A 17345-nucleotide genomic window follows, 5' to 3' on the forward strand; every position below is an offset into this window, starting at 1 on the left:
TGCAGTTGGTGTCTTTCACATCTTTAGGCCAGCAACCAGCCCTGCGCACATGCGCAGAAGGAAAGGAAGTGAAATGACGTGGAACTGCAGGTCAGGTGACCTGAACTGCAACACCATTTGAGAGAAGGTGATCCAGGGGGCAGGACATTGGGAGGGGGACAGGGAGAAGCTCTGTGATGACTGTCACTTTAAGATCATTTCAACTGAGATGGGGTCATGTGATTTGCTCAACCAATGTGTGGCTAGTGCGGAGGAATAAATTCTAAGGAGGGATTTCCGAGGAAAAGGTGGCTGTATGAGGGACTGGCTGCATACAAGCAGCCACGGAAACTCTCGAGCAAATAACGTTTGTTTTGTTTGACTAAGGAGCCTCCCAGAATGTGTTTCTACAAGGTCCAAAATAAGAAGGTGGTCCCAAACCAGGGAGTGGGACAGAAAGAGCCCCAGAAGAAAGTCCCAGGCAGGGATCAAAGAGAGATCCTAGTTAGTGAAGATAAAAGAAAGGGGGAGAGGGAAAGGCTTGAAGTTAAAGAAAGAGCTTCAGGGAGCAGACTTGAAGCAAAGTGGGCTAGAGAGAAGCCCAGAAGACCCAAGAGGGCAGCCAAAGCTTGGTGACTCCACATTGCAGGCCGTAGGGACAAAGGTACTCTTTTGGAGCAATGATGTTCTGCTTAGCATGGCCAAAGATCTGGAAGTGTGCTTGGAAGGTGAAGTGTGAGGGTACCCAAAGATCTAAGGGAAGGGAATCTTGGGAAGGTGAGATTGAAACCCTGGAGGTGAATTTTTGTTGAAGCCATCCAGTGGGAGCGATGTTTGAAGAGAATTCTAAGGAAAGTTATTCAAACGTGGAGATTAAAAACACTCTGAGAAAGAGAGAGTTTCAGTGAGGCAGGTTGGCTTACAGTGTAACAAGCATCTGGGTGGGTTGTTGAAAGATCCATAGAATCTGCTTTGGCCACATCTGTCATTTACTTTGGAGTGGGGTGTGCCTGGCCGCAGTTCACCTGTTAATTCACATGTACTGCATACTTACCCTGAATATTAGAGTATAAGATAGATATGGTAAATTGTTTTATTTTTCTGAATTTGTATGTTCATGTTTTGGTGTAGCTGGGGTGAAAGAGTAGTGAATATTTGAATAATTTTCTTGTGTTGTATTGAGATCTTTCCAACCTTTTTGTCTGGTGTAACATAGTTCACTTTTTTTCTTGTTTAATAAATGTTTTATTCTTTGTGTTAAAAGTTCATCAGCAGACTCCTGTGAATGTGTTTAGTAACTTTCCTCCATGGTTTCAAAAAAAAAGTTAGGATCTAATCAAGCCAGGTTCCCCTCTGGAATCTGCATTGTCCAGCAGTAACATCAGCTGGGATCATAACAGGAGGGAATTATTTTATCCAAGTAGAAGGAGAAACCCTCCGAGCTTTACCAAGCAAGCATGGCAGGAGATAGCAGCCTCGTGAGCACAGCAGGGGAATACCATTCATCATGGATCGAGTGCCGCAAGTGGTTCCACAACCTGCTGCACTCCGGCAAGGTGAGTTGTTTGACAGGATCATACAGATGTCCCTGTGATGGTTGACTGTTGAATGGCACAGCAGCTGGGGCACACTTGGCACATACATTCATTCATGTAATCGGGGAGGTATGGCCAAGTTGATCGTGAGCAGTTATGGGGTGACGTGTGAATGTCCACTGTGATATACTGCCACATTGATCAGATTTGTCTCTGGATGAAGAGCCAAATGGATTCATCTCTCTGCATTTTGTACTTGCAGGAAAAGTGGGCTCTCAGTGCGAGAGGGATGGCCCAGACTAGGGTTGGGTCAGCATAGCTAAGGACGATTCATTCGATTTAAGAGACAGCAATGGATATTGCCAGGGTGCCCTCTGAACTCTCTCGGAGATGGTGAATTGCAAATTGCCAGGTGCCAAAGGCGATGTTAGAGGCACATTCGAGCAGGATGTCAATGGCGGAGGTGATGGTGTTAGTGCATGAAGCAGATTGGGAATTGGTTGAAGGCACTGGATTAGAGTTGTGTGTGCTCTCAAAATGTCCAAAATTTACTCTAGTTAGCTCCTGTTTTGCGTCTCTCAGATCCCATTGCCATGAGCCCGTCTCCAGGAACCAGGTCATCCTTCAGGCCTCAGGAGGAGTGGTGGATGTCCAAGGCAGCATGGTCACATCTGAACTGCACACAGCCTGCCAACACTAGATATTAGCACATCAGAGAGAGAGAGTGCACATGTTTAGTGTCAATAGCACAGCCTGAATGGCACTGCACCAGAGTGCAGGAGAAGGCATCTGAGTCAAAAACATCTGTTCACAGTCCCCTTTGGCAGTGGGAGGGCAGACAAGATGATGCTGCAGTAGGCTTTCAGGGAGGGCCTCATGTGAATTATGGGGCACAGTAGTTGGAGCAGCATCAGCAATGTGTGGACATCTGGTGGAGTTTCCTGAAGCAATGAGAGCTCTCTCGCTGCAAGTGGAGGAGTCCGTTGGGGTGACGAACTCAACCATGTTTTGGGGGTTTGATTGCATGAAGGCCATCCGTGAGAGAATGGCCAATCTTGTCGAGGGAGATATGCAGCTTCACAGAGTGCATGCAAGATCAGTACAATGTCCTGCAAAAGGGTTCATGGCTGACTCAGTAGTCTGGAGCAGGCCGTTCATGGACTGACCTCCATGCAGTACGTGAGGAGCTGCATACCCACAACAGGGTGTTCACTCTAGTGGCACAGTGGTGGCTGGAAGGTCCAGCAGCCTACCTAATCTAACTATCCTGAATGCCAACCAAGGGCTGTGGAGGTGGGTGTGGAGGATGAAGGTTTCAATACCATTTCAGCCCCCTCATCTTTCACTGCTTCACCAGCTTTTCTGCCAGGGGCCTCATCTGTGGTATATGCCCCAATGACTGCCCCTGCAGAAATGCAGAGCCCAGGGCCTAGCCAGCAATGCCTGCATCCCATAAATGAATAAAACACTTAACCAATGCTACCTAATGACCTCATTTCTTTCGTAGATAATTACAGTATGCTGCTGTTACACATGGTTGCTGTTTGCCTCTATAGTGGTTGCATACATTACAAACATTCATTCATTTTATAAAGAGTGTTGAGATGTTTTTGACCTGAAGTGCACTATATAACTATAAAGTTTATTCTGGCTTGTTTTTTAAATTGGTGACTAATTTTGTAATGCTGGGGAAGGCAAGCACTGTTGTTGTATCATTAATGGTCAAGTGAAACTGCAAACAGATAAAAATTTTCCAAAGCAGCACCCTAATTTTTTTTTTAAACTAGCAAGTTGAAATGGAGGAAACCAAAATTCAACTTTTAATCATTCATGTTCATGCTCAACTGTTCTAAGCTCTGTCTGAATTCCAATGATTTACATGATGATATTCAAAATATAAAAACCTGTTAAAACTGTTGTGGGTTATATTCTCTTGATGTAAGAGAAAAGCATTAGGGAAAGAATGTAATGACTTCACTCATATTTGAAGGAAAAGCCAGCCTACATTAAAAGTTGGACCATGAATAGAAATTCTTGTTAAAACCAACAACAGCAATCTTATCGATTTCAGCAAAGGTTAACTTTTCTTAGTGGATGTCTATTGGTGGTGTGATCCCACTATCAGTGAACCCAAAGGGAAATGGGGTTATTGCTGAAGTGTCAATATTTGTGTACTTGACTGAAACTTCTTGGTCATTTGTATGATCTGCTTGTGAAACTTGATACTTAATTGAAAAAAAACAAAAAAAAGTGAATAGTTTTTCTGAGTAATGGTGGTTATATCATTTTATGTCTGTGAAGTAGGCTAATTTTGTTTATGATGTGTCTAACTATATCGCTAACATTTAATATTAAATTACTATCTGCTTACTGTCAAGGCCTCGCACTTGCCATTGGCGTGCACATAGTGGAATACCAAGGAATTAAAAAGAGTAGATATTATAGATTCAGATTATGGGGAATCTTTTTTAGAGATAGAGTTAGAGGAGTTTACTGATAGTGTTTTGCTGAAGAAATTGATGTAGTTTCTTGAAGTGTTGCAGTTGATTTGTTTAAATTACAGAAGTTATGATTTTGAACTGCTTTTCTTTTTAAAATGAGAATCCCATGCTGCCTTTGTGTGTTTTAGTGTGGTACATTGTGGAATGGCAGTCAATTAATTTCTGACCTCTGTCAGGTAATGATAAAGTTGTAAATTTCTACTTTAGATGCATGTGCTCTTGCACTTGTACTATTTGTATGTGCACCTCACTAAGCTCATACATGTTATAAGAGCAACTTTGCCTTGTGAGCTGCATACAATTTTTTTCAGATGCCATCTCTGTCCTGGAGGCTGCCAGTCAACATGGCAAACATTGTTTGATCCACAGCTGGTTGAATCATGTTGGACCTTGACATTTAAAGCTTCCATGGCATTCGGTGAAGGAGGGTTGGGGGTCCTCTGAATGCCCTGGCTGACATTGCTCCCTTAATAAAGAACACATTGAAAATAGATAATCTTATGGCATTAATTGAAGGAAACAAGGAAGTTGGAACAGAGGTGGAACTGTGGAGGACTGAAGAGATTTAGCTGTTCGTGTACTCAAATCTTAAAAATCTAGTGCATTGATACAAAAAGCAATCAAAAAGACTAATGGCCTTTATCTCAAGGGTGCTGGAATACAAAAGTGAGTAAGTAATGCTTCAGTTGTACAGAGATTGGTTAAACCCCATTAGGAGGATTATATTCAGTTTGGACACCCAATCACAAGAAAGACCTATTGGCCTTAGAGTGGGTATGGCACAGCTCACTGAATGATACTCAACCTTAAAGGGTTAATTTATGCAGATAAACTATAAATTTGGTTTGTATTCTGTTGAGTTCAGAAGGTCAACTTTAAAATGATAAAGGGATTCATTAGGGCAGATATAGAGAAACTGTTTCCCTTGACAGTGGAATCCATAACAAGGCATGAGCTTAAAATAAGAGCTGACCTTTTAGTATTGGAATCAAGAAGCACTTTGTGTGAAAAAGGGTACTGGGAATCTGAGATTAGACTCCCAAAAGGTTTCAGTTGAAAGTTTAAAGATTGAGATTGACAGAATTTTGTTGAATGTCCTATTTCTGCTCCCTTCCTCCCCACCCAGCCAGCAACCTTTTTGATCTGGACAACTCCGTCAACCAAAGCCATTAGAAATGAAGTGATTAGTTGTTCAACTCATCACTATTTGTGGAATCTTGCTGTGTATAAAACGGTTGTAACCTTTGTTTAATATTATTGTGTTTTGAAGTAATTCATTAATAATCAGTGTTTTGAAGCATTTTTGAGAGATGTGATAAGGTGCTACAATATGTAGCAACTTACATTTACATAATGCCTTGAATGTAAGAAATGTCATGGGATGCTTTGCATGTTGAAACAGGTAGGAAACATGAACTGCGGAGAGAATTTCACTAGGATCATACCAGGGATGAAAGGCTTTGGTAATGTTAATAGACTAGAGAAATTGGGGCTCTTTTCTTTTCCTTTGGAGCAGGGAAGGCTAAATGGAGATCGACTACAGATGTTCAGACTAATGAAGGGTTTTCATATTCAGTAGAAAACTGTGTTCATTAGTCCGTGAGTTGATAACTAGGTGTATATGTTTCAGACTGTACAAAGAAGAATGAAGGGAAAGGTTAGGAGATTTTTTGACACGGAGAAACTCAGAAACTGCGAAAAATCTAATATTAAAGTAGAAGTTGAAAAGCATTTGATTAAAAAATTCATAAGATGATGTCAAAAGATAGGGGGATGGAGGGATATGGATAACTATTTCAGAGAGGTATCTTATGGCACAGCGGATGGTAAATGCTGAGCTGCTCAAATCCCAGAGGGAAACTTGAAACAGCTGCCACAACTGTTTTTGCAGTTTGTATTTTTATTTCAAGATGCATGCCTTGAATTAGGTAATAATAAGTCCACGGGTCTTTAGAGGTTTTTTACAAAACTAAATTAAACATTTATCAATAAAAGAAATGATTTTAAGCACATAAAAAGGTCTACAAATTGCTACTATGATAACTCCAAGCTCCCCTAATTAATCTGACTCCCGGTTACTTCTCCGTTAAGGCAACAGTAAAAACAAATAAATTTCAACAGACCCAGGCAAAGCACACATTACCCTGGGCAGTGATATTCACAGTGAGTTTTCTTAGCTTCGGTTCCTGTACACAGCAACTTCATACCTAGAGGCTGGAGGCTTTTCACACTTGTTAAATCTTAGAATGCCTTTTCCTTACACAACCTCAGCCCCTTTATACACATTTCTCCTTTTTAATGTAAATCCCATTGTTCCAATATGTCTTTGCAACTTTACTTTTTCCATATTATAAATCTTTCATAGTCTTCATATTATCAGTAATCCTTGGGGAAAATAAACGCACTGTTTGGCTTAGCTTCTTATGGCTAGGTGTAACACCTTACCAGCCCTTGAAATTCACAACTCTGGTTTATTTAAAAATGCAAATGTTCCTCACACCTCACATTCTAAAACTTCAGCCATGTTTACGTATTTAGCATTCCAAACCTAGCTTCCCTTTTGAATATTCATAGGCTCCAGACTAACTGTCTCTAACTCAATTAAATTCCACCCACACACACACCTACACAAAGAAACTAATCCAAACCCCACTCTTAACCTACCTTTACAATAAATCACAATAATATTGTGAAAATTATTATATTTTCATGACAGGGGTCACAGGATTTCCCATGGATTTTACATAACAGTTATCATATTCTGTTTGTGGATTTCATGTAATTTTAGGTTGAGGTCCTCCATTGAAAGCTATTTTGAACAAGTTGTTTCTTATTTTTATGCTATGGGCTGGAACTTTATCCTTGAGGTGGGTAGCAGTTGTTGGGAAAATTCCTGGTTTGAACCACCTGCCTCAGCAGAAAGTGCCAGGAAAGGTGGGATTTTAATCGTGGGGGAGCGAGTGCAGGCTGCAGTCAGGCTAGCCGACCTGGGGAAGAGTTTGGAAGTGGGCACGGGACTGCTAGGTGCTGAGGCAGGCTGTTTTAAAGGCGCCTCTGAGGTGCTATGAACCACGGTTCTTTGCAAAGCTGGCCTGACTCCATGAAAATTAGAGGGCTAGGATATCGCTATCCCCACAATGGAGCTGGCCAGTTTGGGAGTGCAGCGTGCGGGCTCGCAGCAGTCTGCACCCTTAAAAGGCACTCCTAAAAATCTGAAACCACAGAACGTGGTTGGGAATCCCAGATTTGGGTCCCAGCCTCCATTTTCACCCTTTCACGGAGTCTCCCCAACTCCATGAAAATCCAGCCCTATGTTTTCAAGGAATGACAATGCTTTTCTAAATTTTGTCGTCATTTAAAACTTTTAATAATAACTGATGTTCTTAATGGATTGCATAAGTGTTGTGTATTTGTGCCATTTTAGCGTAAATGATGCGTGGGGATTATATATAAATTTGAATTCTAAATTCTTGCCTTTCAAGTGAACATACTGTTGTTTGTATCTCTTCTCTGCATATGGATATGCAATTCTGTTATTCATTTAGAACTATTTGACCTTTGATATGCTATAATTATAGAACCTCCTGCCCATATCAGTGTCTTACAATTATTTGCATCTCAGCTATCATGGATTATTTTTTGCTTGGACAGGTGTTAATAGTGTGACTACTGATTATTACTGTATACCAGAAAAACATACTTTCTTATCAGGACTGAAAATGTACTCTAGTATGTGACTGCAGTATGTGTTTGTCATAAATAATAAAAATTGAAAACAGCAAGGTAAAGCTCAGGTACTTCACTTGGTTGTTGCTGTTGAATGTGTATGTACTATTGTTACAATTTTGTTTAGCTGAATGTGCTAAGAATTACGCTGACAACCAATCTAAGATTATCAGTCTGGCTTGCAGTGTGGCACATTGGTGTGTGCCGGAAGCTAAATATATTAACACACAGGGCCCTGTTCTTTGCAGACAGAAAAAACATGTATGCACATTATGCCTGTTTCAGCTAAACAAAAGTTACAGCCATTCACTTGTTCATTCCTCAGGGCAATGTCTTGACCAATCAGAGTCAAGCTACCTGGTTGAAATTGCAAACGCTGCTTGGCAGTTAACTGTCAGTCACAATCAACTGCATTCTCCATGGCAGCGCCACAACCAGAGTCCACTTGCCAACCAATCAGCACTCTCTTCTCATACAGCATAAATATGTTGTTTCCCCCGATGTTGGTGTTTTCTTGCAAATTGTCCTAATGTGTGCAAGATGAAAAGCTTCGACAAAAAAATTTCTTTTTTTTCAGCAATACTCAAGTTCTGTACTACTAAACAACTATTTATATGGAATATGATGAATTACATTTTATTATGACTTCTGATTTATCTAATACGTGACACAAATTGTTATTGATGAAACTAGTTGTTTAGCTATTTAAATATTATTTTTACATGGGCATCTGGTGTGTTTAGAAGCCACCATGTTTGTAGATGAGTGCTAGAGATGATTGCAACATTAGTAATTGTGCTCCTATTCTCACATATCAACTCATTAAGTGGATTTCTTACTGGGATGATTCCAGTGTTGATGCACTGATAGCAAAGGCCTAAGAGTGATGCTATGTGTCACTTGTTTCCAGGCAACAGAATATTCCATTCTGGAAATATTGCATCATGCATCATTGGTCTATCTGTGCACTGGGATTTAAGGGCCTGAGAAGTTCAGTCTGCATACACAGCAGTCACCTGCTCCACACTTTGGGAGAGGGCTGTAGAGGAGTTACCCAATACTCCAAAAGCCTGTAAAGTGATATTGTTAATTTACACTTTGAGTCACGATCCTTCAGTCTCTATTATACTGCTGAATAAACAGGAACTCCATGCAGCCAGTTCAACAAATAATCAGATCATTGCAGAATTGTCAACAAATGAAAGATTTAAGGTTGTCACTTAGCTCAACAAATTTTGAATTAATGTTAATTCAGAATTTACTTGTACGTAATTTGGACACATGCAAACTCCATTCCTATTCTGTGTGTCTCATTTTGTGTATTTTATAAAATTATAAAGAATGTGCTGTGCAGAATCAGCTCATTGGCTCACCTGGTCCATGCAGGTGTTTTTGTTTGAGACAGGCCTCCTCACAATTGAACTCATTTAATCCTATTAACATTGTCATCCTCCTGTTAAAAATCGAGCCTGGTGAGTGTGGAGAATTCGTTTTAAAAACCGAGCAAGGTGAATGTGGAGAATTCGTTTTAAAAACCGAGTGTGTGGAGACTTCATTTGAAAACCAAGCGTGGCGAGTGTGGAGAATTCTTTTAAAAACCAAGCGGGGAGAGTGTGGAGACTTCATTTGTAGTATGTGTTAGTAGCTTGCAGAGCTTTGGATCCAAGTTAAGGAGCTGGAGTCTGAGCTGTGGACATTGCGCCACAACATGGAGGGGGAAAGTTACCTGGACACTTTGCTCCAGGAGGCAGTCACACCCCTCAGGTTAGATAGTTCAAATTTGGTCTGTGATCAGGGAAGGAGGGTGTGAATGCAGGTGAGGCAGGTATGGGGACCCCAAGGGGTGGCGTTTGAGGAGCCTCAGCCCATGAAATTGTCCAACAGTTACAAGGTTCTTCCAAGCTGTGTGGATGAGAATAGGGATTGCCGGGACGATGAGCGAACTGACCACTGTCCTGTTGTACAGGGAGCCATTCAAGAAAAAATAGGAATTTGGTAATGGTAGGAACAGTATAATTAAGGAGATAGATAGTGTTCTCTGCAGCCGTGAGCATGCATCCTGAAGGCTGTGTTGCCTGCCCGGTTTTAAGGATATCTCCTCAGAGCTGGAGAGGAACTTGGAGTGGGAGGGGAGGGATCCAGTTGTCGTCCACATTGGCACCAACGACATTGATAGGGCTAGAAAGGAGATTCCGCTGAAAGAATTTGAGCAGTTAGGAGCTAAATTAAAAAGCAAAACCTCCAAGGTAATAATCCCAGGATTACTATCTGAGCAATGGGCAAACTGGCAAATGGTAAGGAAAGACAAAGAGTTAAATGCGTGGCTCAGATTGGTGTGGGATGAATAGGTTTCAGTTCATGTAGCTGTACTGTAGGGCAGAGAATAAATCAGGAGTTAACTAGAGCATGTAAAAAAGGCAGTATATTAATCATGGGTGACTTTAATCTTCACGTAGATTGGGAAAATCAAATTGGCAGAGGTAGCCACGAGCTAGAATCCTGAGTATATTCGGGACAGTTTCCTAGAACAATATGTTGTTGATCCAACCAGGGATCAGGTTATTTTGGATCTGGTGATGTGTAATGAGGCAGGTTTAATAAATGATCTCAGAGTAAAAGATCCCCTAGGAAACAGTGACCATAACATGATAGAATTTAGCATTCAGTTTGAGAGTGAGAAACTTGGGTCGGAAACAACTGTGCTAAACTTAAATAAGGGTAATTACAAAGGAATGCGGGAAGAGTTGGCTGGAGCAGGCTAGGAAAGGAGTTTAGCAGAAAAGATGGTCAATGAACAATGGCAGACATTAAAGAAAATAGATCATGACTGTCATGAAGAGGTATTAATGTGTATAACGTTATTGGAAATTATTTTTAAATTGGAATTATAGTAGAGTCTGTGTCTATCTGTGTGGCAATGTGTGTGTCTGTGTGCGGCTTAATTGGATTAAAGCCAGCTAGTCTGGGTGCTTTGATGTATAATAGTTTGAGCTGCTAATTAGATAAACGTAAGGGTTAAAAGGTAAAGAGTACATTTGCATTTTTTTGAATAAACCATTCAAAAGAATGGGTAAAACCTTGCACCTAGCTAGGAGACACCAAGCAATGTGTTGATAATGCTAAAAAAATTGGTGTAATAAAAGGGTTATTGTTAGGAGAGGTAAAATTAAAAAACCTGGTAATACAATGGAAAATTTACTTTCAAAGGGAAAGCTAGATATAAACAGGAGTTTTGTGTGTGCAGGGCAGAGCCATTTAAGATGTAACCAGCCTTATAAGCCTACAACTGTGTCTGGAAAGGAACCTCATTTTGAATTCATGAGGTCAAATGTGCTTTGCCTGGTGTCTGTTTAAAGTCTGTGGGTTATTGTTGCCTTGGTGAAGATTTACCTGGGAGTGATTAATTTGAGAATTTGTTTAAAAGTTATTATGGTAGTAATTTGTAGATGTGTATGTGTTTAATTTGTTGTTGAATTAATAAATGTTTAATTTGGTTTTATATAAAGAAACCTCTTGAGGCTTGGTGGTTTTGTTCCTGAATTCAGAGCTGCATCTCAAACATACCAATTGGAAATATAGGTTATGACAATTGTTCAAGTTTCCCTCTGGGATTTAAACAACTCAGCCTTTACCAACTGCTGTGTCATAACAATGACTCACAACAAAGATTTATCCCAGTGAGGAAGAAGGATTCTAGGAAGGGGATAAACCAACATTGATTAACCAAGAAAGTTAAGGAGTGTATCAAATTGAAAGAAAAAACATACAATGTGGCAAAGATTAGTGGTAAGCCAGGGGATTGGGAAAGTTTTAAAAATCAACAGAAGATGACCAAATATGTAATCAAAAGGGAGAGTAAGCTAGCAAGTAATATAAAAACAGACTGTAAGAGCTTCTTTAAATATATAAAAAAAGAAGAGAGAGGCCAAAGTGAACATAGGCCCCTGACAGAATGGGGTTGAGGAAATAATAATGTGGAATCAGGAACTTGCAGAGGAGTTGAATAAATACTTTGCATCAGTCTTCACGGTAGAAGACACTAATATCATTCCAAAAGCACTAAATAATCAAGGGGCAAAATGTGGGGGGAGGAAATAAATACAATAGCTATCATTAGAGAAAAAGTTCAAAAGGGGAACTAATGGGACTAAAGGCCAATAAGCCCCCGGACCTGATGGGTTGCACTGTAGGATATTAAAGGAAGTAGCTACGGAGATAGTGGATGCACTGGTAGTAATCTTCCAGGAATCTTTAGATTCAGGATAAGTCCCAGAGGATTGGAAAACCACCAATGTAACATCTTTACTCAAAAAGGGAGGGAGACCAAAAAACAGGTAACTGTAGGCCAGTTAGCTTAACATCCGTCCTTGAGAAAATGTTAGAGTTTATTATAATGGCTGTAAAGCAGAGCATTTAGAAATGCATGATATAATCAAGCAGAGTCAGCATGGCTTCATGAAGGGGAAATGATGCCTGACAAATTTATTAGAATTCTTTGAAGAGATAACAAGCAGGATAGATAAAAAGGAATCAGTAGATGTAATATATTTGGATTTCCAAAAGGTGTTCGATAAGGTATCGCACATAAGGCTACTTAATAAGATAAGAGCCCATGGTGCTGGGGGTAGTTTATTAGCATGGATAGAAGATTGGATAACTGATAGTTGGGATAAAGGGGGCATTTTCAGGATGGCAACCTGTAACTAGTGGAGTGCCAAAGGGATCAGTGCTGGGGCCACAATTATTTACAATATATATTAATGACTAGGATGAGGGAAATGAATGTACTATTGCCAAGTTTGCGGATGACAAAATAGGTGGGAAGGCAAGTGGTGAGGATGACACAAAGCACCTACAGAAGGATATAGAAAGGTTAAGTGAGTGGGCAAAAACTTGACAAATGGAATATAATGTGGGAAAATGTGTAGTTATGTACTTTGACAAGAAGAATAGAAGAGCTGAATATTTAAATGGAGAGAGACTACAGAAGGCTGCAGCACAAAGGGATTTAGAAGTCCTCATGCGCAAATCTGAAAAAGTTAGCGTACAAGTTCAACAGGTAATAGGAAAGGCAAATGGAATGTTGGCCTTTATTTCAAAGGGAATGGAGTATAAAAATAAGGAAGTTTTGCTACAATTATACAAGGCACTAGTTAGATCACACCTAGAATACTGTGAATAGTTTTGGTCCCCTTATCTAAGGAAAGATATACTGGTATTGGAGGCAGTGCTGAGAAGGTACACTGGGTTGAGCTGGGGTATGGAGGAATTTTCTTATGAGGAGTGGTTGAGTAGGTTGAGCCTGTACTCGTTGGAGTATAGAAGAATGAGAGGCGACCTTATTGAAACATACAAGATTCTTAGGGGACTTGATAGGGTAGATGCTGAGAGGTTGTTTTCCCTTATGGGAGAGTCTAAACAAGAGGGCATAATCTCAGAGAAAGGGATCACCCATTTAAGACAGAGATAAGGAGGAATTTCTTCTGAGGGTAGTGAACCTGTGGAATCATTTACCACAGAGGGCTATAGAGGCTGGGTCATTAAGTATATTCAAGGCTGAGATAGACAGATTTTTAATCAGTAAGAGAATCAAGGGTTATGGTGAAAAGGCTGGAAAGTAGAGTTGAGCATTATCAGACCAGCCATGATCTCATTGAATGGTGGAGCAGACTCAATGGGCCAAATGGCCTACTTCTGCTCCTACGTCTTATGGTTACATTCATGTGGCCCTTTGGGATTGTTAAGAGTAGCCATGACCTCTCCCAAAGGGTACCTAACCACTCCAAAAGGGTACCTGATCTCTTCCAAGGGATACTTTACCTCTCCCAAAGGGTATCTTACCTCTCCCAAGAACTCCAGTAGGTTCAGACCTTTTCCCCAAACGTTTACAGCCCATGAGTCGTGTTTCTGAACCTTTGTCCAAAATTGCTTCTATATGAACTGTGGATAAACAAAATACCTTCTGCTTTGTTCTTCCCGCCACCCCCAACCCTCGCCCCAATTAAAAGAAGTGGGTACCGGCTCATGCATGAGACTTGCAGATTCCAGGCTCCAGCATCATTTTGGCTGGGATGTGGAGCCCTTCCATCTTTACAAAGAATATGACCTCAACTTCAGATAAGCAGTCTGATAATTTAACAACAATGGAAAAGTTGAGAGAGGTGGTGGTGAGGTAGAGTTTGGTATTGTCAGTATACATGTGAAAACTAATGCTGTGCTTTCAGATGATAAAACTGCGTAAGAAAGAAGTCCTATCACACTGTATAAACTTCATTTTCTTTTCAAATTTATCTATCTTTTCTTGCTGGCTTATTTGAGACTAGTTGGAAAAGAGAGAGAGGGACACAGAGAGACACCTGATCGTGAATGCCAGGGGAAAGTACTAGGATTACTGGAAGTGGACATCATTGGGGCTTTGAGGTGGGGTTTAGGTTCTTGGAGCAATGGGAGAGCTGTGGGATTAGAGAGCAAGATCAAGTTATCTGAATTTCTGAACAATGCAAGGGAAGGATATCACTGGCTAGGCCAGCATTTATTGCTCATTCCTAATTGCCCTTGAGAAGGTGGTGGTGAGCCAGCTTCTTGAACTGCTGCAGTCCATGTGCTGTAGGTACACTCACAGTGCTGTTAGGCAGGGAGTTCCATGATTTTGACCTGGAGACAGTGAAGGAGCAGTGATATATAATTCTAATTCAGAATGGTGTGTGACTTGGAGGGGAACTTGTAAGTGCAGGTGCTCCTAAGCATCTGCTGCCCTTGTCCTTCTAGTTGGTGAAAGTTGTGGGCTTGGAAGGGGCTGTCGACGGAACCTTGGTGAGTTGCTGCAGTGCATCTTATAGATGCTGTCACTGTGTGCTGGGGGTGGAGGGATTGAATGTTTAAGATGTTGGATTGAGTGCCAGTTAAGTTGGTTGCTTTGTCTTGGATGTTGTCAAGCTTCTTCGGTGTTATTAAAACTGCACTCATCTAGGCAAATGGGGAGTATTCCATTCTGACTTGTGCCTTTTGTGATAGTGGACAGATTTTGGGGATTCAGGAGATGAGTTATTCACTGCATAATCTCCAGCGTCTGATCTGATTTTGTAGCCATGGTATTTATATGGCTGGCCCAGTTAAGATATTGACCGATGGTAACCCCCAGGATGTTAAGAGTGGGAAATTCAGTGATGCTAATGCTGCTGAACTTCAAGGAGAGATGGTCAGATTCTGTCTTGTTGGAGATGTTTGTGAAGTTCTTGGGATGTAAACATTTATACATTCAGTCAGATATTTAGAACTAGAACTTCACAAGCTGTTAAACATGGATCCTTTCTTCTTATTTTTCTTTTCCTACCAGACACCTTCTGTGGTCCATGGTAGCCTCAAGTGGACAAAATGCACAATGCAATTTTCAATACACTAGAGTGGCCATTGTCTGGTACTTGTGTGGCTTGAATGTTACTCGCCACTTATCAGCTCAGTTCTGTCCAGGCCTTGTTGCATGTGGACATGGACTGCTTCAGTGTCTGAAGAGTTGCAACTGAACACTCTGTAATCATTAGCAAACATCACCACTTCTGACCGTATGTTAGAAGGGAGGTCATTGAAGCAGCTGAAAATGTTTGGGCTTAGGGCCCTACCCTGAGGAACCCATGCCGTGATGTCCTGGAGTTGAGATGATTGGTCTGCATCAACCACAACCATCATTCTTTTGTAGTAGGTCTGAGGAAAGTGTTCCTGGAGTCCAGTATAACTGGTTTGAGACCATTGGAGGTGGGCATTTTCTGGCAGTTTTGGAGCTTTCTGTAATCTAGTGATACTAGCGGGAACAGCTCCAAAGAACCTTTTGGGAGAGGATGGCTGAGGAAATGGGATCGCAGCCTCAGATCCGTTCTGTACCATTAGACCCAACTCCTCCATTTGGGCTCCTCTCCTGACCCATTAACAGCTTATATTAAAACATCAATAACCTTGCCCTGTTAATTTCCTTATCAGCAACATGTTTGCCTTTTTATGTTCCTGATATAAAGCACTTAAGCATAGATTTCTTGCTTAAATTTAATGGATGGAAAATTACAGGCTGGGAGTGCATAATTTTCTGATGTGTACACCCACGTTGTGCCAGCGGTGCTAAAATAGAAAATTTAGTGAGTTAGCTAACTTATGCTGTATTTAATGAATATAAATGTCCAAAAATACACTAGATTACTTCATAAAATGTTCATTGTTTCTACAGTTTCCAATCAGCTACAAATTTCATTCATCAAATAAATTATAATTGCAGTTGTTGCTGTACACAGGCATGGCCTATCTGAGAAGTTCAAATTATAAGATACACTACAGTAAATCCTTTATATAATGTAGATTACTTGGGAAAAATCATGAAGCTTCAATGTTTTCACTATAATCGATTAAAATTGTTAGCTTTGCATTGAAAACCTGCAAAATACTTGGGAGCAAATACAAATTTTCAGAAATTGCCACGACCCTGAGCTTGCACAAAAGCTGAATGAAATTGTAACTGAATGAGAGATGAGGTTTATAGGCAAGTTGGCATTAGAGTAAATGAAAGGTGATCCGAAGTCATAGATATTTGCCTGTACAACACTGCTCAATTTTTAACAAAAACAGAAACAGAAATACCTGGAAAAACTCAGCAGGTCTGGCAGCATTGGCGGAGAAAAGCACAATTGACGTTTCAACTCCTCATGACCCTTCAACAGAACACAGCTGCTCAATTTTTGTTAGGCAAAATGTCTTTTTGGACTGACAGTAGAATCCTGTTAGTGGAAAATACCACTCATGTAACCTTGGCATAGTAGAAGCATGAAAAAGCTTGCTTAACATTTTGTTCAATTTTTTTGAGATATTTTACCTTTGCAGGGTAATTTGAGATAGACCAGACACTTTTCAGGTTCGAAAGTGATGGTCTTTGGCCCATTTACGAGTTTGCACGATACCTGGCGAACAACCCAAATTACCCTGGAAAGGCAAACCATTTCATGCTGCTACCAGGCAGTGGCTATTCCAATGGTATTTTCCACTAACAGGCTGCTGTGGTCAATCCAAAAGGAAGTTCAGCCTACTTCTCAATTGAGCAATGCTATGTATAAATTTCAGTGCAAATGCAATGCCAGGCACATCAGCTGTACAACCCAGTGATTGTCTGATGTTCCTTCGGTTCATAATATTGCACAATAGAGACTGTACGCAACCAGCCTGGTCTTGCAAAACCTCTACTTTTAGATATGAGTCTGTGATTGGGCAGCACTTGCTGAACAATCCTGGGTGTGCTGAGTACATTTCACTTTTCAATATTCAAGTTCTGTACTACCAAGTGACAACATAAGAACAAGGAATAGGAGTAGGTCATTTGGCCCCTCAAGTCTCTCTGCCATTCTTATGATTACGGCTGGTCTTCTACTTCAACTTCACTTCCCCACCCCATTTTCATATCCTTTTGACTCCCTTAGTATCCAAAACTCTTTGGATATCACTCTTGAATATACTCAATTACTTAGCATCCGCAGTCCTCTGTGGTAGAGAATTCCAAAGATTCACAGCCCAAATTTCAAAAATAATTCGTGGCCAAGGTTCAAGAGCAAATGTGACATATCCAGAGCAT

General features: G+C 40.7%; 1 protein-coding gene across 3 annotated transcripts in view; it reads left to right on the forward strand.

Moving 5' to 3' along the window:
* The first annotated feature begins 292 nt into the window (after positions 1-292).
* The window catches only part of osbpl6 (oxysterol binding protein-like 6), a 172007-nt gene continuing 154954 nt past the window's right edge, over positions 293-17345 (forward strand). For 2 of the 3 annotated variants that reach the window (XM_041201528.1, XM_041201531.1), the window contains exon 1: positions 293-643. The gene's annotated coding sequence lies outside the window, so the exon portion shown is untranslated. Of the gene's footprint in view, positions 644-1450; positions 1536-17345 lie in introns of those variants that run through there. The other variant, XM_041201530.1, reaches the window with a different exon arrangement.

The sequence above is a fragment of the Carcharodon carcharias genome, chromosome 12, assembly GCF_017639515.1.
Source record: "Carcharodon carcharias isolate sCarCar2 chromosome 12, sCarCar2.pri, whole genome shotgun sequence".
NCBI lineage: Eukaryota > Metazoa > Chordata > Chondrichthyes > Lamniformes > Lamnidae > Carcharodon > Carcharodon carcharias.